A 24,658-nucleotide genomic window follows, 5' to 3' on the forward strand; every position below is an offset into this window, starting at 1 on the left:
CTTGACATCCATCTCATACACTTTGAATTTCTTATGTGCTGCATAGGATAAGAATAATCTTACTATTTCAATTCTTTCCATAGGAGCATGTGTTTTGTCATAGTCTATTCCTTCTTACTATGAGAAACCTTTACATACCAATCTTGCTTTGTTCCTTACAACTTTACCTTGTTCATTCATCTTGTTCCTGAATACCCATTTTGTTCCTATCACATTCTTGTCTTCTGGTCTAAGGGCTAATTCGCATGTCTCATTCTTCACTATTTGATCCAATTATTCTTTCATAGCTTGCTTCCAATAGTCACCTTTACATACCTAACCTAAATTCTTTGGTTCTACTTGAGATATCAGACATAGTTCTTTATTGATTCTACTTCATGTCATCACACCTTAATCTTTGTTGTTGATGATCTGCTCTTGTGGATGATTCCTTTTCCTATTCTTACCAAAAGTAGGAGTTATTATCTCAATTCTTAGTTTTTTTGTAAGTTCTAAACTTTGTTCCTGCCTTTATCTCCTTCATTATATAAATCATTTTTAGTCTCAAAGAATACTTCACCATTTTGCCTAACGATTCTAGAATTATGCTCTTCTTCCCAATCATTAATAATAGTTACCAAAGCTATCTCTTCTAATAATTCCTTCTCCAATTTACTTTCATCATCATAACCATTCAAGAATCTTTCCATACTTTCTTTAAATTCTTCATAGTCATTAGAAAGTGAACTCTTTCTATATTTTTTTACTCTCTTAAGACAATTGGATGAAAAATGACTGAATTCTTTACATGTCCAACAAGAAAAAATATTCATACCTTCTTGTTCTCTTTTCATAAGTAGATCAATACTTTACTTGATCTCTATGTCTTCTTTGTATTTAGATTTGTCTTTACTTGTGCCTCTACACAGGAAATGAATGCTCAATTCTATACACAATTCTCATCTCTCACCAAGAAGCTCCATCTTCTGGGTGTCAAAATTTCCTCCATCAGATTCAGAATTATCTTTATTGAAATAACTCACCACTGATCTCCCAAAGTTTTAAAGCTTATTCTTCAAGTACATGAGGCTCTAATATCAATTGTTAGAAATAATAGTCCACCAAGATAACTAAGAATGGGGGTGGGGGGTGTGAATCAGCATTTTAATTATAACATTGATAAAATTTAATTAATCGTAACCATTCAATTAAATTTTAAAAAAACATAACAAGATGCACATACACAACTACATTATATTTTTTAACTAGGGAAACCCTTGATCAGAGGGAAAACCCCAGTAGGAATGGTGCCCACAAAGATATACTGATATATATTCCTTGTTAGAGGATGGTCCTTGTTAGGAGTTTATAAGCACATTCAATACATGTGATTCCCTATTAGGAGACTTTGAATCCTTGTTAGGAGATACCAACCCTATTAGGCATTGTAGAAGTTAGAAGGACCCATTGTCCAAAATTTTTTTGGAGTAAGATTATTGAACTTCATTGTCTAATTGATCTCTCAACTATTCCTTGTAGAATAATTGTTCATTATATGCTTTATCCTCTTTCCTCTATCTTGTCAATTGGACCAATCACTATTACACCTTTTAGAATAAGTCAGAAACCTTGGATCTAAATATCAAACCTTGAATCTCAAACTAAAACCTTGGCAACAAAGTTCTTTCCAATTTCTCTCTACTTTGCTTATCCTCACATATCAACTTGTTTCTCTTATATTATTCTCTTTGTGCTCATGAAATTGTTCATACATAATAAAGGAAAATGTGCTTCCTTTATATTGAGTCCATATAAAAATTCCCTAAGTTTTCTAATACACCTTCTCAATTAATTATTATAGGACCTCATTAAGAACACATTATACTTAGTGATAACATTAATTTTCCACCTTATAACTTGAATAAATTTCCATAAATGTAATATTATGATAAGTGAGCTTAACCACATCATCTCCAAAATGTCTTCTACATGCCTTTAACCTTGCTTCTCTGAATAACAACTCTACTAAGAGATATAACAAGTTTACTAGAACATGCTTCTGTAAACTCTATCTCAGAAAAATCTTCACCAAAACTTACATAACTTCTTCTAGACTTACTATATTTTTCTCCTAAGGTCAACAAAATATACTAATCAATTAGTAGTATCTCCCATTAACCTCACTAATGAAAATACTTGATGATCTATCCATACCAACTTGATATTTACTGTTGTTCTTCTGTCAAATACCAAAAAAAATTGCTATGTTGACATCAATGACAAACACATTCATGAATGTAACATATCATCATAATAATGATCTAATCATGTTTCTACAATACTCCCCCATAGGAATATCATTAACATTCATGCTTTGAAAAATTTGCATATTATTCTTACAAAGGATTTAAGGCATATCAAATGGATGTCAAATCTACATTTCTACATGAGATACTTAAAGAAGAAGTGGACATAGAGTAGCCTAAAGCTTTTGTTGGCCCCAGAAAGAAGAATATGGTGTGAATGGTACACAAGGATCTATATGGTTTGAAATAAGACCCTATAGAATTGTGTGAAAGACTGCATAATTGTTTGGTGAAGATTGGATTTGCAAGAACCAATGATAACAACAATCTATACTTAAAAATTGGCAAGAACAATGAGGTATTGCTATCTAAATTTTTTGTTTATGACATCATATTTGGAGGCAAGGAAGCATTATACAAATTATTTTCTAATGAAATGAAGAAGGAATTTGAAATTTCAATGTTTGGTGAGATCAAACTTTTTGTTGGCTTTCAAGTATATAAAATAAAGAAAGGTATCTTCATTACTCCATCCAAATATATCAAAGGGATACTAAATTTTTTTGTAATGGAATATTCAAGACTAGTTAGTACACCTATGTCTACTAAACATAATTTATCTAAGAATAATGATTCCACTGATGTGATCTAGACATTATATAGATCAATGTTTGGAAAACTACAATATGTTGTTAACAACAAACTTTATTGCATTAATAGTTGGAATAGTTGAAATATTTTTTTGCAATTTGTAAGGAGAATCACATGATGGTAGTGAAAAGGATACTGAGATATCTGAAAGGAACAAAAGACTATGGATTATATTACAAGAAGAATGATAAGTTTGAATTGAATGTATTTATTGATTCTAATTGGGCATGAAATATTGATGACATAAAGAGCACAAGTGGAGGTGCATTCTTTCTAGGAAAGAGACTAATCTCTTGGACAAGAAAGAAGCAGAACTGTATTTCTCGATCAACAACTGAAGTTGAATATATGGAAGTAGTAATAATTTTTTCAAATATCATATGGATCAAATAATTGTTGAAAGGTATGAAGGAAGAGATTACTGATCCAATAGTTATCTATTGTGATAATACTAGTTCTATTAACATATCAAATAACCTTGTAATTGACACAAAGACAAAACATATTGCTATCAAGTATCATTACTTGAGAGAGATAGTTCAAGACAAAGAAGTGAAAGTGGAGTATGTGAACACTAAAGAGAAAATAGCTAATATATTCATAAAAGCTTTACCTAAAGATGCTCATGAATATATAAGAGGTAAACTAGGGGTTATACCCCTAGACAAAGCTACTTAAGCTAAGATAGTTCTCTGCATCAAATGTGTTGATCAGATTATCTTACAAGTTGATGCAAAAAATTCTACTTTAGGAGTTTCCTAAACTACTAGTAAGGAAAAAGGACAAAATCATGTTGTATTATGTTAGGATAAACCATAGATAGAAATAAAAACTACATGCAAATATAACCAATAAAAAAAAAAAATAGATCACACAAAAATGAACACAAGGCACCAAGATTTAATGTGGTTCACCCAATCCCTGGGCTACATCTACCAAACAACAAGTTCGATCTTATTAAAATCCAGTGATTACAACCTAATTACAATTTGTAATCCTTTACAGCTCAATACCATCACAAGAAGCAATTTCACATCACAACATAATTAAAATACCCAACCCTAAACCCTTTTATACAAGTATTAAACTGCTTTCGAGTTATAACATGTCAACCATAAATTAGCCATAACTTTAGTGGCAAATCTACGAATGGCGAATCTATGAATGGCGAATCTATGAATAGTACCAATTTTTTTTTTTCAGGGAAATGCCCCAAACCCCACAAAATTATGAAATATGTACAGTACTTTCCTGATTAGTCACCACAATCTAACAATCTCCCACTTGGGGACTAATCAGGCTCCACACTAAACCATAATCTCCCACTTGGAGACTGATCCTGTAGCAATACCACTACCACGTGGGGCTCCCACTGGATCAAACCACCCTAGACTCTACTGTTCTTTTATTCATGTTTAGTCTAAAAGACTAACCAAAGCTAAAGAGGAGTTCAGCTTCTCCCTTGTTACAACCTTTGTCAACACATCTACTAGATTATCATTTGTATGTATCTTCTCTAGCTTTAACTATCCATCCTCCAAAACTGACCGAATGAAATGGTACCGCAACTGTATGTGTTTGGTCTTAGAATGCAGAGTTGAATTATTGGCAAGATGAATGGCACTCTGACTATTTGTGAACAAATAATTATCCTTCTAAGGATGTCCCAATTCTTCCAAAAAGAACTAAAGCCATATCATCTCCTTGGCTACCTCTGTAGTAGCAACATACTCTGCTTCTGTAGTGGATAGAGCATTATTCTTCTATAACCTAGAAACCTAGCTCATGGCTACCCCACCAACAGTAAAGACATAACCTATAGTACTTCGCCTGGTATCAATATCTCTTGCCAAATCTGAGTCAACATAGCCCTAAAAATTAGTAGTAGAGCCCCCAAAGTGTAAAAACTTATTGGATGTTCCTCTCAAATATCTAAGAATCCACTTGACAACATTCCAATGCTCAAATCCTGGATGACTCATATACCTACTAACGACTCCCACTACATGTGCAATATTTGGCCTAGTGCATACTATAGCATACATCAAGCTTCCTATAGCTGAAGCATAGGGTACCTTGGACATCTTATCCTCCTCTTCCTATGTCTTAGGACACATCTCCTTAGTCAATTTCAAATGACCAGGTAAAGGTGTGCTGACAACTTTAGCATTCTCCATAGAGAAACATTGCAACACCTTCTCAACATAATCAGCCTAAGATAGTGTTAATGTTCTGTTCTTCCTATCTCTACAAATCTTCATACCAAGGATTTTTTTTACTGTCCCCAAATCCTTCATAGCAAATGCATGTGCTAACTGGCATTTCAGCCCCTTAATATGATCCATGTTAGACCCAGCTACAAGCATATCATCAACATATAAACATAAAATAATGTAGCTATCATCATCATCCAACCTTTTAAAATAAACACAATAATCTAAATGACACTTGTTATAGCCATGCTCATGAATAAACCTGTCAAATTTTAGATACCATTGCTGAGGTGCTTACTTCAAGCCATATAAACTTTTCTTCAATTTGCACACTAAGTTCTCCTTACCTTTGACCTCAAATCCTTGTGGCTAAGCCATATATATTTCTTCATCCAAATCACCATGAAGGAAGGCTATTTTAACATCCAATTGATCTAAATGAAAATATTTAGTAGCCACAAGACTTAAAATAGTACAGATAGAAGTCATTTTAACAACAGGAGAAAATATCTCATCAAAATCAATTCTCTTTTTCTGTGCAAATCCTTTTACAACTATCCTGGCCTTAAATCTTTTCTTACCTCCTTCCTCTTCTTTCAACCTATAAAACCACTTATTCTGTAAAGCCTTTTTACCTGTAGACAACTTTCATAGATCCCATGTCTTATTCTTCAGCAAAGAGTCCATTTCATCTTTCATAGCAGACTCCCACTGAATCTTAGTATCCACTTGCATAGCTTCATCATAACTTTTAGGTTCACTAGCATCAGTAAGTAAAATAGAATACAAAGAGGGAGAAAATCTTTGTGGAGGTCTAATTTGCCTCGTTGACCATTTAACATTCACTGGTGTGTTTGGTATTTGTTGTTGTGATTGTTGCACATCATGAGGAATGGCTGGAACATCAACTTTTGGAGTATCATCCAACACTACATAATCATCTTCTTTCTTCTCATGTTGCTGCAACAGATCTTTGTACAACACTTTCTCATTGAATATGACATCTTGGCTTCTTATAATTTTATGATTTTGAAAATTTCAAAGCCTATAACCAAATTCATTAATGCTATATCCAACAAAGACACATTTCTTTGATTTAGCTTCTAGCTTGGCTCTATTTTTAGAGTTTATATGAGCAAAATCTTCACAACTGAAGGTCTTGAGAAAATAATAACTCACCTTCTTACTAGTCCATGCCTTCTCTGGAATACCACAGCCCAAAGGAGTAGAGGGACCTCTATTAATCATATATATAGCAGTATTGATAACCTTTGCCCACATATGTAAGGGCAACCCAACATGCAACCTCATACTCCTTGCATACTCCATTATAGTCATGTTCATCCTTGGAATGGTTTTCTGTCTACAAATACCATTAGTGGAGAAATAATCTTCAAATTCATGACGGCAATACTCACCACCATTATCAGATCTGAGACATTTTAATTTCTTACCAGTCTCATTTTCAACCAAGCATTTCCATTTCTTAAAAGTTTGAAATACATTAAATTTCTGTCTAAAGAAATAAATCTATACTTTTCTAGTTGCTTCATCAATAAATGTAACATAATAATGAGAGCCACCAAGGGAAGATACCTTAGCCGGTCCCCATACATTTGTATGCACAAGCTCTAATTTCTCCTTTTTTTTTTTTTCCTTCCCAGTCTTTACAAAACTCACTCTCTTTTGTTTTACATACACACAACTTTCATAAAAATCCATATTAACACATTTTAGACCTGGTAAAACTTTCTTTGAATGAAGTACTTTCATACCTTTCTCACTCATGTGCCCAAGTTTGTTGTACCACAACACTGTATCAAAATCTAGAAAAACTATTTGTTCTCCTTGCTCAACTGCAACAATTGTTCCTGAACATTCATTTTTCTCTGAAATAATCAAAGTAGAAGGAACAATATGACCTGTACAAAGATATAAAGTGCCTACTTTCACACCTTTTGCTACTACAAGTGAACCTTTTGAAATCTTCCAATTGTTATCATTAAAAGTAACTACACAACCCTCATCACTGAGTTGTCCCGCTGAAATTAAATTCCTACTCAGCCTTGGAACATGTCTTACCTCATGTAGTAGTCAATGATTCCCATTCTGCAACTTAATCTTAATTTTTCACTTTCCAAAAATTTGATAAGGTTCATTATCCCCCAAATAAACAAGCCCAAAATCCCCTTGGACATAATTAATGAAATAACATCTATGAGGTGTAGCATGAAATGAAGCACCAAAATCTAAAACCCATGAATCATCAACACTTTCTAAAGATAGAAGCAAAGCATCCTCTTCAAATTTGATACTTACTGCATTTTCCTCCTTGTCTCCATCTGATTTATCTCCTTCATTTTTCTTTTGATTCCAACAATATTTCTTTTTGTGCTCTGGTTTCCCATAGTACCAGCAATCATTTGGTCCTATCGATTGAGACCTTTTCTCCTTTGACTTTCCTCTTGATTTCCAATGATTTCTAGAGTTACTTCCTCTCTCAGTCGTTCTGCCCCTACTTCATGCATTCAAAGAACTTCCTAATGTAGATCCACTTGAGGATTTCCTACGAGTTTCCTCACTCAAAACAACACCGATCACATCTTCACATTTTAGGGTAATAGATCCAGGAACAAAATTACTCACCGCCATTGCCAAGCCATTCCAACTTTCAGGCAAAGAACACAAAATCAAGAGAGCCCTAATTTCTTCGTCAAAATTGATACCCACAGAAGATAACTGACTAGTAATAGCATTAAACTCATTTAAATGATCTGCAATAGATCCACCTTTTTCCATTTTCATATTAAATAAATGCTTCATGAGAAATACCTTGTTTGAAGTAGAGGGCTTTTCATACAATGTCGCTAGGGTTTTCATCAACTCTTCTGTCATCTTTGCTTTTGTAATATTAAATGCCACTAATGGTTCCAAGCATCATTGAATGCTTCCAAGTGCCTTTCCATCCAAAAGATCCCATTCAACATCTAAAATAGATCCTTGATTCTTGGCTTTGCCTTCCAACAGCTTCCATAAATCCTTTTGATACAGATAGTCTTCCATTTGCATCTTCCATAATTGGAAGTTCTACCCATTAAACCTATCAACCCTTAGCTTACCCTCATCTTCCATTTCTCCCACTCAATCATGAGACTCCCACTCAACTGTGAAACTTTCCTGTAGAGGATAACTAAAAAAACAACTAGGCTCTGATACCACTTGTTAGGATAAACCACAAACAGAAATAAAAACTACATGCAAATATAACCAATAATAGAAAAATAATAGATCACATAGAAATGAACACAAGGCACCAAGATTTAATGTGGTTCACCCAATCCCTGGGCTATGTCCACCAAACAACAAGTTCGATCTTATTACAATCCAATGATTACAACTTGATTATATTCCGTAATACCTTACAGCTCAATACTATCGTAAGAAGCAATTTCGCATCACAACATAATGAAAATACCCAACCCTAAACCCTTTTATACAAGTATTAAACCACTTTAGGGTTATAACATGTCGGCCATAGATTAGCCATAACTTTAGTTGAAAATCTACAAATGGAAAATCTACAAATAGTACCAAATTTTATTTTTTGAACCCCACAAAATTATGGAGTATGTAAAATACTTTCCTAATCAATCACCACAATCTAACAATCTCCCACTTGGGGACTAATTAGGCTCCACACTAAACAACATATTAGTCATACATAGATGACAGTTGTAGAATTCAAAACTAACATGAAGATATCTACATGGAAAAGATGCATGAGTTGAAATATCTTTGCCATTGTTGTTAAAGAGGGAGATAATGAAAGTAATTTATCCATGCAAAAGGGAGAAATTACTGAACTGCCTCATAATAGGTGTTCCATAGTCATGTGCTAGGCTTGGCTTAGGAATAATCTATTCAAGCTAAGGACTACTTTTCCCCTACCATGAGGTGCATTTAGATTGTCAACCTAGGGATGTATACTTGAAATGGTCGGCACAGTATGTGTACTAGGTACCTTGATGAGTCATTATGCTTGTGCTGCAGGAAAGTAAAAATGCAAAGGAAGGAAACTACACTATTGTTGTAGAAAGGAAACTACCGAATCTATGAATGTTGAAAAGAAAATGACAAGATAATAGAGATTCCATCTTGACTCATCCATTAGACTGTTCTCGCAGATGCTGCAGGAACATTCATGAAGTGTGATGCTACATGAAGGAATTAACTAGTTATGTCTTATTTAAAATACTGCTAATGCTTAGTAAAATGAATCTATTCTATTCTAATCTAATCCACCTTCCAAGTGGGCCCCCTTGGTTGGCTTCTCTAATCTACCAACGCAGGATAGAAACTAAAGAGAACTAATTCATTTTATTAATCAGTCATTACATAATTCAAAATTGTAAAACACAACTGCAACAAACTGTGAATCAGTGTTTTCTTCTTACTCGATAAAACTTATCAAATCCAAAAATTGAAAACTAAAAAACTTTTCACACAGGAGTAGATCCCGACATATATAGGGAATCTACTCTTTATTACATAATAGAAAAGTAACTATCCTAAGTTAAGTCCGCAAGAGAGAATATAGGAGAACAACTGAAAGTGAAAAGGAAGGATAATAGAATTGAAGAGGGAGCAATGAAGTTGTGGCATCCACTTGTTACAACATAAATGCAGAGAAGGTAATGGCTCGTAAAAACTCCTCCTTATTCGCTGCCACGTTTCCTGGAGTGGTTATAACTTCCTTTTCGTGGTTGTTCCTTGATGCTCGTTTCTCCTTGAATGCTGTTGGCAACCAACTTTTGGATTCTTCCGCTCATCCTTTAATCCTTATCATTAGGTTAGTTATGATATAAAACATGTTTGCAAATAAACATCCATCAAACTAAATTCAAGCATAAGAACGCACATTTGGATATTTATATGAAATACTGCATATTAGATATAATTTAGGCAAAGCATGACATAGTTTTTCTACCCCATAAATCATCAAAGGTTTATCAAACATAAGCTTATAAGTGTTAAAACAAGGATAAATAGAGTATCATAAAGTATCTTAAACATAACAAAATAAAGGCATTTTTTAGACTCATCATCTGCCCCCTGCTAAACTAATGCTTGTCCTCAAGCATTACACTTCTTTGTCAAAGATCTGAGCTCCCCAACTTCTATCTTTCCCTTTCTACTACTCTTGAAGGTGTAATAGAATCCTCTGGTCCTTTCCCATACTTCTTGCCTGTGGTCTTCCTGCAACTTATCAAGTTTGTCAACATCAATATCATACAGGGGCCATAAAAGCATTGGAGGTTGCATGGTTAAATGACACCATAGCTCTGGCCTTAGTTGCTTTCCTAGTTCTAAATATTTTGGAACTCTATATAATGCTACTTCCAAATTAATAGGACTGTGTGGCTCTAATTTTTTGAGAGAATCAAGTAACCGTGCCCATCTACCTCTTACTTTGGTCATAGCTCTTTGGAACGCAAAGTAGGGCAAGTTTTCATATTCAACATATAATTTGGCTCTAGCAGCAAATACCTTCTTTCTAATGTCTAGATTACTCTTCCCATAGGTTAATCTAAACTAGTCTCAAAGCATTTCTTCTGGTTGTTTACTTTCAGCCCTCAAGGGTAAAGGTTTTGTTCTCTCCTCATCTCTATAATTAACCAGTTGTCTGTCATAATTTGCCTCATTAGACAACCATGACATTAAAGCTTTCAGATGCACATCTCCTATATAGAGCAAAGGATTCCACTCAATTTCTGTAGGAATGACAAAATTATGAATATACAACTCACACAATAGATTTTGCTGCCATGGTGGTAAGGTTTGATACAGCCCATAAAACTCTTGTGTAGTTTTGAATTCTGCATTTACATTTTTGAGGGTTAGCATCACCTAAAACAAAAGATATTTTTCTTCCAAACAAAAAGCATATACTCGAGGAGGTGGTCTGCAAGCAAGAGCTTGATCAGCTAATTTAAGTGCATGTTCCATGCACTGTTTCTGTCTTTCTAGCTGTTCTTTCAATTCTTCAATCTCCTCATTTTGTGATGTTATGATCTTGCTCATTCTTTTCTTCTCCTCTTTCCATAGTGCCTCAAAAAATAAATGCTGTCCATATAATTGGAAAAGGAGTTTTTGCAAGGTGACGGCACTGTTATCCTTTTCATAATCCTTTTTCTTTTTCCGTTCCTGCCATAGATGTTCCACCAAACTATTGATCCATGTTGACCTATAGGGGACTAAGGCAATATTTGAATCATGACTTTCAAGAACTACTTCATTCTCATGGCTTGAAACACCTAGTAAATCCATTAAGGTTTCATTAATTTCTTGCTCACATGCTATAGGAGGACTACCAGAAGCTTCTGTCATCCCAGTGTGAAGGGGAGAATGGTCAGAAATTATCTACACAGGAGACTCTGGAGCAGGTGCTTTAGACAATATAGGATATTTAAAAATTTGCCCTCTCATTCTAGGGCTTCTCTGCAAAGGAGTCTCTTCTTGCACTATTGTCTTTTGCCTACTTTTCTATTTCGGTATCACTACTGCAGGATTAGTTGCTGCAGGAACCTTCTTTGTTTTCTTCTGTTGCTGAATTGCAAGACTAGGTTTTTGTTGAGTAATGGTTTCTTCTGGTGACTTCCATTTCTTTTTAGCTTGACTAGTAGTGGGTTTAGGGATGTCCTGTTTGGGTGAAGGCACATTCGCTTGAGTGGAAGCAATTTCTGGTTCAATCCCTTGTGCATTTTCTATTTTAGCTCCCTCAATATTTTGTTCTGCAGGCTCACTACTGGGAACTACATTTTCCTCACCCTGCTGTTCACTAGGGTCAACTTGGGGTTGTAGGGTTTTAAATTTCACAAAGTCATCTCATGTCAAAGGGGATACGTCCCTAAGAGACCTTTCTATTAACAACTTAATCAAAACATGGTGAGTGATAGAATTATCTTTCCCTTTTTGAGTCTCTTCCGCACTAATACAGAGCATATTATACAGAAAATTTGGGAGATTCACAGCAATATTGTGCCTTATACAACTAAGCAACTTAAAATGGTGTGCATGTAAGTGAGAAAATCTACCTTCACAAGTAAAATACCTGATGACATGCATTGCTAGGTTAGGGTATGGAGGCAACAAAGATAATCTCTTGCACCCCTGCTTTGTACCATCCAATGGAGGGTCATGTGGGGTAGTGAACTGGGCCCTTGCTGACCTAGCGTCATGTGAGCTTGGATAATGCTCTCCAACAGGAGGTAACCCTGTTACTTTTGTAATTTGTTCTTCTATTGCAATTACTATCAAACTCCACACAGAAGCTTCACCTTCATCAAATGTCCTGGTGAATTCTACAGCTACTTCTTCATCATATGCTATTAAATTCAAACAATAACCTAACCACCCACATGCATTGAATCTTCTTACTGCTTCTACATCAGAGAGCAAAAAAATGTGCTCGACTGGCTCTTTTCTCTGTAAACCTCCTCCCATTTCTTGATACTTCTGCTACCCCATTTCCCTCTTCCTTTTTGAATGCAAACTTCAAAACTCTGCGTTATTTCTTAGACACTTCACCGCTTCTTTTTGGGAACATTAATTGCATAACCAATTGTTATGTGCCATAATTAAACTTTAGGTAAAATTAAATCATGAATTTGTGTGAAAATCATCTGGAAACATGGTTCAACCAAATTTTTTTAAAAAATAGGTCACATCATGGCTTAGCTTAGCACAAAAAATTTGGCACGAACAAAGAAAAATTTCATTCAGAAAGTGGGAGTACAACACTTGACATGGCATACTTATGGAAAAAAGTTCTCATTAATAAAGGGTAATGCCAAGATTTTTGAAAATCATCATAGTTAATCAGGCATGTCATTGGATAGTACGACACTCCCCTACCCCCTGCTAATTTTATGACAAGTATCCTCACGTGTCAGACTAGTATGGTTTAGGGACTGGAATACGCCATAATTATAAAGACTATGCAGTATTAGATATAATTAACAAAATTTGAAAACTTATAAATGAATAATAGTTTGAAAACATTTATACCTATCAAGTGGATTGTCATGTGTTCCAAAGAAAGGTGGCAGAAATAATGTAAATGGCAGCATCCATTAGCATGTGCAGATTTGATTGAAAACAAAAAAACGTAAGTATGTAGAAAGTGAGTGGATGGAAGATTAAGAAATGGAGTGAGGTGGGTGGATGGAATATTAAGATATGAATGGAAAGAAATATCATAAAAAGAAAATGGACTTTATGCAAACATAAAGTTATTATTATGGACATGCAAATTAGAATTAATGTTGAAGAAGAGCAGGTGAAATGTTTTCACCTTCGGCTACAGGAAGAGATACTTGAGTTGTTGTTGGATCTGGTTGTTCGAACTATTGCATGAACTCGACTTTTGTTTGAGGCTATTTGTAAAGTTTAAGTCGATGACCGTTGATCAGCATTTTGAAAGGAAAATAATCAATTGTGATTAGTTGAACTGTTCCATTGTCAAAGACATGGATGATTTTATATGGTCCTAACCATCACATTTGCAGCTTCCCTGGCATATCCTTGAAGCGGGAATCATACAATAATGCCCAGTCACTAGCTTTGAACTATTTGTTGAGGATATGAGAATCATACCAATGTTTTTTCTATTTTTGCACCAGTTCAATATGTTCTAAAGAAGTCTTGCACATTTCATCCAAATAATTAAGATGCAGGAGACGTTCTCTTTGTGTTGTAGGAAGATCAATATCTAAGGTCAAGGCTATTCTTAAAGTCTTGTGTTCAAATTCAATTGGAAGCATTGCCACTTTCCCATACAAAAGCTCAAATGGTGTGAATCCGGTAGTGGTTTTCCAAGTTATTCTATAAGCCCAAACAACTTCTTGTAACCGGCTGGTCCAATCCCGACGATGCAAATGGACTATTTTAGTTAGAATATTTTCTAGCTCACAGTTGGTAACTTCTGCTTGTCCATTGGCTTGTGGATGATAAGGATTGGATCTGCGATGCCTGATGTTATACTATTTTATCAATTTTGAAATCAGGTTAGAAGTAAATTGTGTGCCTTGATCAGTAACCAATTCTTTAGGAGCTCCATAATGTGTAAAAATCTCTTCATACAAGAATTCGACAACTTTTGCATCACGGGCATGTTTCATAGCCTTAACCTCAACCCATTTGGTTAGGTAGTCAGTACAAACTAGAATATAAGACTTCCCATTGGATGGAGGATCAATAGGACCGATGAAGTCCATTCCCCATTTGTCAAATGGTGTAAACACCATTTGAGGGTTCAAAGGCATTTCATCTATTTTGGTTGGGCGACCCATTCTTTGGCATTGGTCACACTTCCTTGTATAATCGATTGCATCTTTATGAAGGGTAGGCCAATAGTAACCAGTGGCTAAGATTTTGAAAGTTGTTCTTTTGGCTGCAAAATGTCCTCTGCAGGGCTCATTATGACATGCATGCAAAATATCATATGTCTCATCTTCTCTTACACATATGCACATAACTTGATCAGGTCCAGTATAGAATAGAAAATTGTCTATCCATGAGAAATGGAAGCTTTTCTGTATGAGCAACTTTCTTTCCTTATAAGAAAAATGCATTGGTGTCTTATTAGTTACAATGTAGTTAGCAATATCTACATACCATGGAACTTTAACAGCAATATGAAACAAATGTTCATCTAGAAATGCATCATCTACCAGAGTAGTGTCAGTATCATGATGATTGATTCTTGACAAATAATCAGCTACAACATTTATTTTTCCAGTCTTATCTACTATGGTTATGTCAAATTCTTGTAACAAGAGTAACCATCTTGCTAACCTACCAGTTATAGCAGGTTTGTTCATGAGATACTTGATTGCTGCATGATTAGTATGAACATAGATAGGATAACCTGTGATGTAATGCCGAAATTTATTTAGAGCATAGACTACTGCTAACAATTCTTTTTCAATCACTGTGTAATTCAGTTCTTGACCATAAAGACTCTTACTAATATAATAAATGGCATTCTCAAGATTTGAGTGTTTCTATGCTAAAACTGCTCCTATGGCATAATCAGAAGCATCTGTATATATGTGAAAAGGTAGGTTCCAATCAAGGCCTTGTAAAATTGGGGTTGTGGTCAAAAGTTTCTTAAGATGTAGGAACACTTTATCACACTCAAGTGCCCATTTGAATTCAGCTTCTTTTGTAAGTAACTTATACAAGGGACTGACTATTTTACTAAAATATTTTATAAAACACTTGTAATATCCAGCATGTCCCAAAAAAGATCTGACATCTTTTAATTTAGTGGGTATGGGTAATGTTTGAATTACCTCAATTTTAGTTGGGTCTACTTGTATACTTGCAGTAGATATGAAATGACCGAGTACCACACCCTCTTGCGTGAGCATGAAACACTTTTCACTATTTAGTGCCAAATTATGTTCTTGACATCTTACCAAATTTTTTTCAAGATTTATCATTGCTTCTTCAAAAGTAACTCCAAATGTTGTAAAGTCATCCATATAGATTTCCATACAATCATGTGATATATAAACAAAAATACTAATTACAGCTTGTTGAAACGTTGCAGGAGCGTTACAAAGACTAAATGGTAAAACTGAGTATGCAAAAGTACCCCATGGATAGGTAAATGTAGTTTTGTCTTGGTCTTCAGGAGCAATACTAATTTGATTATAGCCACTGTATCCATCTAAAAAGGAGAAGTACTTTTTTCCAGCTAGTGTATCCAAAACTTGATCTATGAAGGGTAAAGGAAAATGATCCTTTTTAGTAGCCTTGTTCAACTCCCTATAATCTACAAAAATTCTCCATTTTCCTTCTCTCTTAGGTACTATAACCAGTGGTGATACCCATTTACTATCAGATATAGGATAGATAAAGCCAACATCAAGCTGTTTCTGCAATTCTATTTTGACTATTTCTCTGAGGCTTGGATTTATCCTCCTCTGAGGTTGACAAAGTGGTAAACAACCTTCATTAATGTATATCCTATGGGTACATAGTGTAGGGATTAATCCTTTCATATCATCATTATCCCAAGCAAAAGTCTTCTCATGCTTCTGAAGCAATTCTTTTAATTGTTCCATCTGTACGGATGTCAATTTGGGGTTAACATGCAGTTTATGGCCTTTACTCAGTTCAATAGGAATAGTAGATTCTACCATAGCAGTTTCAGAGATTGGGCTTCCTTCTACTTCACAGGGAAGTAATGAACAAAGATTTTTAGGTTCCTTAAGTAAAGTACAACTTGTATCACACTCCTCATATGTAATCAATTCTAATACAAAGCTTTCAGACACATCTTTTCCTACCACATAGGTGTTGGTAAGGATGCTCTGGATTACTGAATCTTCTTCTTGCAACTTTAGAAAAGATTGCCTATGTAACATCATAAGTTGTACTATGGAATTTATCTATTCTTCTTCATCTCCTAAATCTGGCCAAAAAGATGTACTCAAATATGGTAATGGTTGTGCAGGAGGATATAGATCAAATTTCTTGGTTGCTTGGCCATTTGATATGGTCATATTCCCTGATCTACAATTTATGTTTGCATCAGCTGTGGCCAACCATGGTCTACCTAGAATGATAGGATAGCTAGATAGGTTTACTTTAGGGGACAAAATCATGAAATCTGCAAGATATGCTAGGGAATCTAAGGTCACAACAATATTTTCTATCATTCCATCAGGAGTGACAGTGGAACTATCTGCAAGCTGCAGAATAGTTGGTGTGGGCCTTAATCCTTTTATTTGTAACTTCTTCATGGTTAGTCATCACATTTATAGCAGCTCCCAAATCTATTAAGGCATTTTTAACAAATTGACCATTGATGCTGACACTTACTACTAGACTCCCTGGGTCAGAATATTTTGGTGTAATCAGTCTGCCTAACATGATATCAGCTAAATGTCCAACAACATGAACTGTGGTAGGATCCTTCTTCTTCCTTCTAGGTTTCTTTAGACAAGCTTCCCTTATAGCTTTTCCATAAGCATGAATGTCCTTAATAGCTTGAAATAAAGGTATTTAGACATGCATATTCTTCAACTGGTTAACAATGTCAAAGGGTTGTTCCTTGCTTTGTTCCTTTTGTATTAGTTGGTCTGGAAAAGGAGGCTCTATTGCTGGTTGGTTTGGTATTGGTATGGTAACATTAGTTGGGTCAACAGGTTCATCAACCAAAGGTTTTGATGCTACAGGAGAGTCTGATACTTCAGTTATAAGAGGTGGCCTTGGTGCTAGTAAGGTCGTTCCAGATCTCAAATGTATATCTGCAACATCTAGGGCATAAACAGGGTACTACTGGGTATTAGTACTATACATGGGCTACTATGGTTTGCTATTTGGATTTGGCTAAGGCTATACAGGTAGCTGTGTTTGCTTTGAGGTCCACTATTTGCAGGTGGTGGCATTAAAGTAGGTTGTTGAGCTAGAGGGGGTAATTGTGGAACACCAGTATTTTGGTTAGGCCATTGTTGAGATCCCTTCCATTGGTTTGGAGATTGCCAATTCCCTTGGTTTGGAGATTGCTAATTCCCTTGGGGTGGTTGCCATTGGTTCTGCTGGTTCTGGGGCCATTAGTTATTTTGCTGGTTAGGCCAAGGTTGTTGGAAATATTGAGACCATTGAGACTGTTGTGGGTTATTTTTCCCAGCATTATTCCAATTGGGTTGGTTTTGTGGAGGACCTTGGGTATTGTGGTTTTGCCATTAATTACCATATAAATTTGAATTTTGCAAGGGGTCTTGAGGCATACCTTGATGTTGAGCCCATGGTCGGCATTGAGCAACAAAGAATACTTGCTCATCATCCCCATCTATCTTTACATATTTAGTTGGAAGATGTTGGTTCTCCATGCTTGCAACCAATTTACAGTGGCAATCTTTCTTTTTCTTTCAACAATGAGGACAGTACTCAGCTAGTTGTAACTCAACCTCTGCTTGCTTCTTCTTTGCAGTCATTGTATCCAACTGTGTAGTGACATCATTACTGATGTCTTGTTTGAAATCTGATAACAAATTGGATATTTCAAGTTTTGAAATGCCTTGACAAATTCCTTTTGTAACCGTAGAATGGGGTCCTCGACCTTTCTTCATGGTTGACCTTGAGTAGTTTTGACATATCTTTTTGAGGTCAACCCATTGAGCTTGATATACATCTCCACCAGCCATCAGGTCCAATGCTTCCAAACAGTCTTCATTCACTCCTCTTAGAAAGACTAGTTTTTGGGAATCTTCAGACAATGTGTGCTGAGGATTCTTTTGTAGTGTATATAAAATTGAGAAACATAGTCTTCTAATGTCTCTTCCTCCTTCTGTGATATCCTAAAGATATCATCTCCTCTTGTGCTAGATGCTTTGCAATATTCTTTATATTTTTCCAAAAACAAGGCTTGCATTTCATCCCAATTTATAGCTGCATTGGCTCCTAAGCCCATGAACCATTGTAAAGTTGATTCTTTCAATGTGGCTGGAAATAATTTAAGCTTATGGGCATAAGTGTTGTAGTCGAAACTACGACAAAGGATGTCGAACTCAAACAAGAAGGTATCGGGGTCTTCAGTTGCAAGGCCGTAGAACTTTGGAAGAGTAGTGGGAGGTATATTCTTGAGATTGGCATTGGTTATGAGACTTGGAAGTGGAAATGGAAAAGTGGGTTGCGCCATGACTGGTGGAACTGGATTATGAGGTTGCTGCTGAAAAGGAAGGTTAGGCACTAGGTGATTAACAACTGGTGGATTCGAAGTAGTGTTATCAAGAAAACTAGTTAATATTTCAGTGAAGGGCTGGAGACCAGATATATCTAGGGATTCAACTCTTGATGATGATACTGTGGGGAAAACAAGACTTGCATCTTCAAAGGGAAACTCAAATTCTTCTTCAACTTCTTCATTCAAATTAACATATCCCTGTGGAAGAAATCTGCCATATTCATCTCATCGTCTTCCTCTTCGATGCATGCAACTAAAATTTTCACACTGGTAAAAAGAACTTAATCTAAAAACTATGACTCAAAAATGCTCCTAGCTTGACACCATCCCCAGAAATGGCACCAAAAATGAACCGCCTCATAATAGGTGTTCCATAGTCATGCGCTAGGCCTGGCTTAGGAATAATCTATTCAAGCTAAGGACTACTTTTCCCCTACCATGAGGTGCATTTAGATTGTCAACCTAGGGACGTATACTTGAAATGGTCGGCACAGTATGTGTACTAGGTACCTTGATGAGTCATTATGCTTGTGCTACAGGAAAGTAAAAATGAAAAGGAAGGAAACTACACTACTGCTATAGAAAGGAAACTACTAAATCTATGAATGTTGAAAACACAATGACAAGATAATAGAGATTCCATCTTGACTCATCCATTAGACTATTCTCGTAGATGCTGCAGGAACGTTCATGAAGTGTGATGCTACAGGAAGGAATTAATTAGCTATGTCTTATTTAAAATATTGCTAATGCTTAGTAAAATGAATCTATTCTATTCTAATCTAATCCACCTTCCAAGTGGGCCCCCTTGGTTGGCTTCTCTAATCTACCAAAGCAGGATATAAACTAAAGAGAACTAATTCATTTTATTAATCAGTCATTACATAATTCAAAATTGTAAAACAAAACTGCAACAAAGTGTGAATTAGTGTTTTCTTCTTACTCGATAAAACTTATCAAAACCAAAAACTAAAAACTAAAAAACTTTTCACACAGGAGTTGATCTCGACATATATAGAGAATCTACTCTTTATTTAATAACAAAAAAGTAACTATCCTAAGTTAAGTCCGTAGGAGAGAATATAGGAGAACAACTGAAAGTGGAAAGGAAGGATAACAGAATTGAGGAGGGAGCAATGAAGTCGTGGCATCCACTTGTTACAATGTAAATGCAGAGAAGGTAATGGCTCGTAAAAACTCCTCCTTATTCATTGCCATGTTTCTTGGAGTGGTTATAACTTCCTTTTTGTGGTTGTTCCTTGATGCTCGTTTCTCCTTGAATGCTATCTGCAACCAACTTTTGGATTCTTCTGCTCATCCTTTAATCCTTATCATTAGGTTAGTTATGATATAAAACATGTTTTCAAATAAACATCCATCAAACTAAATTCAAGCATAAGAACACACATTTGGATATTTATATGAAATACTGCATATTAGATATAATTTAGGCAAAGGATGACATAGTTTTTCTACCCCATAAATCATCAAAGGTTTATCAAACATAAGCTTATAAGTGTTAAAACAAGGATAAATAGAGTATCATAAAGTATCTTAGACATAACAAAATAAAGGCATTTTTTAGACTCATCAATTACTAAGAAGGAGAAATTGAAGAATGAAAGGTATTGCTAGTAATATAGAAGAATTTGATTGATTTCTTGATCTGATATGATAGAGGAAGCTTATGTGTTTCATATCAGAGTTGCATAGATGAGACTCATAAAGAAACTAAAGAAAGAGATTGTTGGACACAAAGATGTGCATTAGTATGAAATTAAGGATATTAATGAAGATATGATGCTGTACAAAGAGGGAGTTTCTTGAGACATAACATGTTTTTGATTGCATGGTAACTAGAGGTGTTGTCATCAATGCCAAAAAGGGATATTATTGGAAACTATAATTGGAACAATTGTTATGTTGCCATTGCTGTCAAACCTTGTTGGTGAGATATGTTTTTATCTGATATGAGTGTCATATCTATTTGATTGATGAAGAGGACCTGAGAATTTGTTCATAACAAAAGTATCTAAAGGATAGGTTGAGTTATGAAGAGGATACTACAAATGGACACTTGATTCATTGGACTTTTTAAATCATGTTGCAAGTGGAGAAGATAGTTACACTAAAGCCTTGAAGAAGTGATCAAAGATAGAATAAATGCATAGGCTTGACCAAGTAGAAGAGGATAATATTAAGGAACTTGAAGTATATGCCAAGTGATGGGAGTGTTGACCGAGCCATAGTAAATTCCAAGCATAATTGGTCTTAATTGAGCATCATTATTGATTGAGGGATAATATATGAGTCCAGTGATAAATTTAATAGCAACTAAGTAACCTAGTGATGACTGAGTGTCAGAACATAGTGTTGGTCAAGGTACAACATATTGATAATTTATGAGAGATCATAATTTATAACTAATAGAGGTGATTTATTAGAATATGGAAAGCACATTAAAGATAAGGATGGATGACCTAAAATATTTAAATCAAGGGAAACCATGTTTCTGCATTTTTATGAAATGATTCGTGAAAAGAAGAGCATGAACAAGAAGGTTGACATATTCATTATATGCTTTGAATTTGATTGTAACCCTAAGATCTATGGTGGTGTTTAAGAAAAATAAGATCAAAACTACCTATTTAAGGAGGTAAAAGGGATAACTTTAAAAAACAAAAGTTAAAAAAAGTTGTAGTAGTTGCTGATACTATTGATTAGAAAACTTAAGCAGAAGGTTGAAAAGAGTTGAGAAGAGGAGAAGTGTGATTGCTTATAGGGTTTTCAAGCAAATTTGAGATTGAGATGACAATGAAGGACAATAGTAAATCAACTTGTGAGCTTAACTAAGATCTAAATTTTCAAAGTGAGTTGTACTTGATAGATCAAAACCTACTATTACTTTCTAGCCATTATATCAGTATCAAAATCCTATAATCAAGGTTGACCTAATAGTCATATTGAAATATTTTAATCAAGTTGACATTCTAATGGAATTTTCTAAAGTCCTCTAATAACGCCATTCTTAACAGGGCAATTAAATCCTTTAATAAGGTCACATTGAACAATGTGTTTTCTAACCTTTAACAAGGTTGGCTCCTAACAAAGCTCATTTCAGAAAAGTGAAAAATCAGTGATATGTTACGAGTGGTTTTTTCCAAATTGGTTTTCCACATTAAATCCTAGTGTCAAACTTGTGTGGATGTTATTGGTGATGATTTACTGTTAATGTTTACAATCTACAAATTTGTTATATTTAGGATAGTGGACAACTATATGATGTTACTAAAAGTTGATTATAGAGACTGAGCTATTGAATGTTAAGATATTAAGTTGTTTAAGTGTGTGTTTGTTCGATTGGTACATCTAGATCTTGGATAACTGACCCCCCCCCCCCCCCCCCCCCCCCCCCCAAATATTCTAAAAATTCTAACACTTTTCATAGACTAGCTAGTTTTCACAGAAAGTTTATCAGAGGTTTTAGTAGTATTTGTGGACCTTTGACAAAAACATTGAGAGGAGATAGGAAAGAATTTTAGTGGATTGTAGGAGTAGATAAGAGTTTTAATATGTTAAAAGAAAAAGTTATAGAGCATCTTGTTTTAGTACTTCCAAATTTTACAAGGTGTTTCAAGTAGACTTTGATTCTAGTGGTACTATAATAGGAGTTTTTTTGAGCCAAGAAGGTAGACTTGTTTCTTGTTTTAGTGAGAAATTGAAAGATTTCAAAAGAAAATATTATGTTTATGATAAAAAAATTTATGCTATAGTTCATGCATTGAAGAAGTGGAGACAACATCTTCTTCCTAAGGAGTTTGTTTTGTATATTGATCATCAAGCTTTGCAATATTTGAATAGTCAAGGAAATTTGAAACAAAGGCATTTTAAGTGGGTTGAGTTTTTGTAGAGTTATACATTTTTTTTGAAATACAGGAGTGGGAATTCTAATAGAGTTGTAGATGCTCTTAGTAGAGGACAACTTTTGTTGATAGAGATGTAGATTGAGGTTGTTGGGTTCAAAGAACTCAAGAATTTATATCCAAAGGATCTTAATTTTGTTGAAGCTTAGAAGGCTTGTATAGAACCCATTACACTTGATAGGACAAAGTGGTTTGATTTCATAATTGAAGATGGTATTTTGTTCAAAGGATGTCAATTGTGCATTCCTAGAAGTTCTATGAGAGAGCATCTCATCAATGAGAAGCATAGTGGAGGATTGGTTGGAAACTTTGGTAAAGATAAGACCATTTTTTTGGTTCCTAAGAATTATTACTGGTCATAATTATAGGAAGATGTGAAAATTTTTGTGTAGAGATATAGATTATGTCAGATGACAAAAAGAGTAAAGTAGAATATTGGGTTGTATCAACCATTACCAATACTAGAGAAGCAATGGAAGGATGTCAAGATGGATTTCATTCTTGGTTTACCAAGGACACATGAAGGGAATGATTCCATATTTGTGGTGTTTGATAGATTTTTAAAAATGACACATTTAATTTTATGTAAGAAGACCAATGACGTTGTTCATGTGGCAAAGTTTTTTTTAGAGAAGTGGTGAGACTACATGGTTTGCCAAAGAGTATAGTTTAAAATTAGGATACAAAGTTTGTTGGGTATTTATGGTGAATGCTATGGAAAAAATTGAAGAAAAAATTGAAGTTTAGTTTATCACATCTCCACAAACTTACATGGACAAACCAAAGTTGTGAATTAGAGTTTGGGGAAACTGCTAAGATGCTTAGTTGGAGATAAACCAAAGGGATTGGATATGATTTTACCATAGGCATAATTTTTGTATAAAAATTATGTCAATATGAGTACTAGTAAGTCACCATTCCAGATTGTATATAGGAGTAGTTCTAGAAATGCTTCTGAATTGAGGTAGTTGGATAAAGGAGAGATGAGTATGGCTAAAGTAGAAGATTTTGTTGAACATTTGAAGAACATCCATGTGGAGGTGAGGAAGCACATTACAAAGATGAATACATAGTATAAGGCTAAGAAAGATCTAAAAAGGAGGTATAAGGAATTTAGATTGGAGATGAAGTCATGGTTCATTTGAGAAAGGAGCATTTTCCAGTGGGTATTTATAATAAGCTAAAAATGAAGAAGTTTGGACCATGCAAGATAGTGAAAAGGCATGATTCTAGAAATGCCTATGAAGTGGAGTTTTCTACTGAACTAAATATTTCATCAGTATTTAACATTTCAGATTTGAGAGATTATTATGAAGGAGGTGATGGAGATGAAGTTGCAGAATTGCAGTGTGGTATTCCAACAACTAGCTTGTCTATAAAGGAGATTGAGGAGATATTGGACAACCATGTTGGAAAAAGTACAAGGAATAAAACTTATTAAGAGTACCTGGTCGAATGGAAATAGAGGCTTGTACAAGATTCTTTATGGCTAGAAAGTGAGGAGATTAATTGTCTTGGTTTTCCTCTAAATACTTGAGATGTGACATGGTTACTTCTCAAATTACCCCAAGTGTCTGATTCAGGGGCATCTCGGGTGTAAGAGAAATCTTGCATCACCCAAAAACATTTCCTTTTTTGTTTCTTGAATAAGGGTTGTCCTAGTGCAAAGTTGTTGTCTATGAAGGTTTTCTAATTTTTAAGTTGGTTATACGAGCTTAAAATGTCTTAATTTTAGAGGTGGATGTTCATATTGGATATATCAGCCTACCAATTAAAGCTCAGTTCCATATCATGAGCACTTATGGATTTATCGTGGATTTTTAGTGT

The sequence above is a fragment of the Cupressus sempervirens genome, chromosome 5 (assembly GCF_028749045.1).
Source record: "Cupressus sempervirens isolate cs-2001-9-10 chromosome 5, ASM2874904v1, whole genome shotgun sequence".
Taxonomy (NCBI): Eukaryota; Viridiplantae; Streptophyta; class Pinopsida; order Cupressales; family Cupressaceae; genus Cupressus; species Cupressus sempervirens.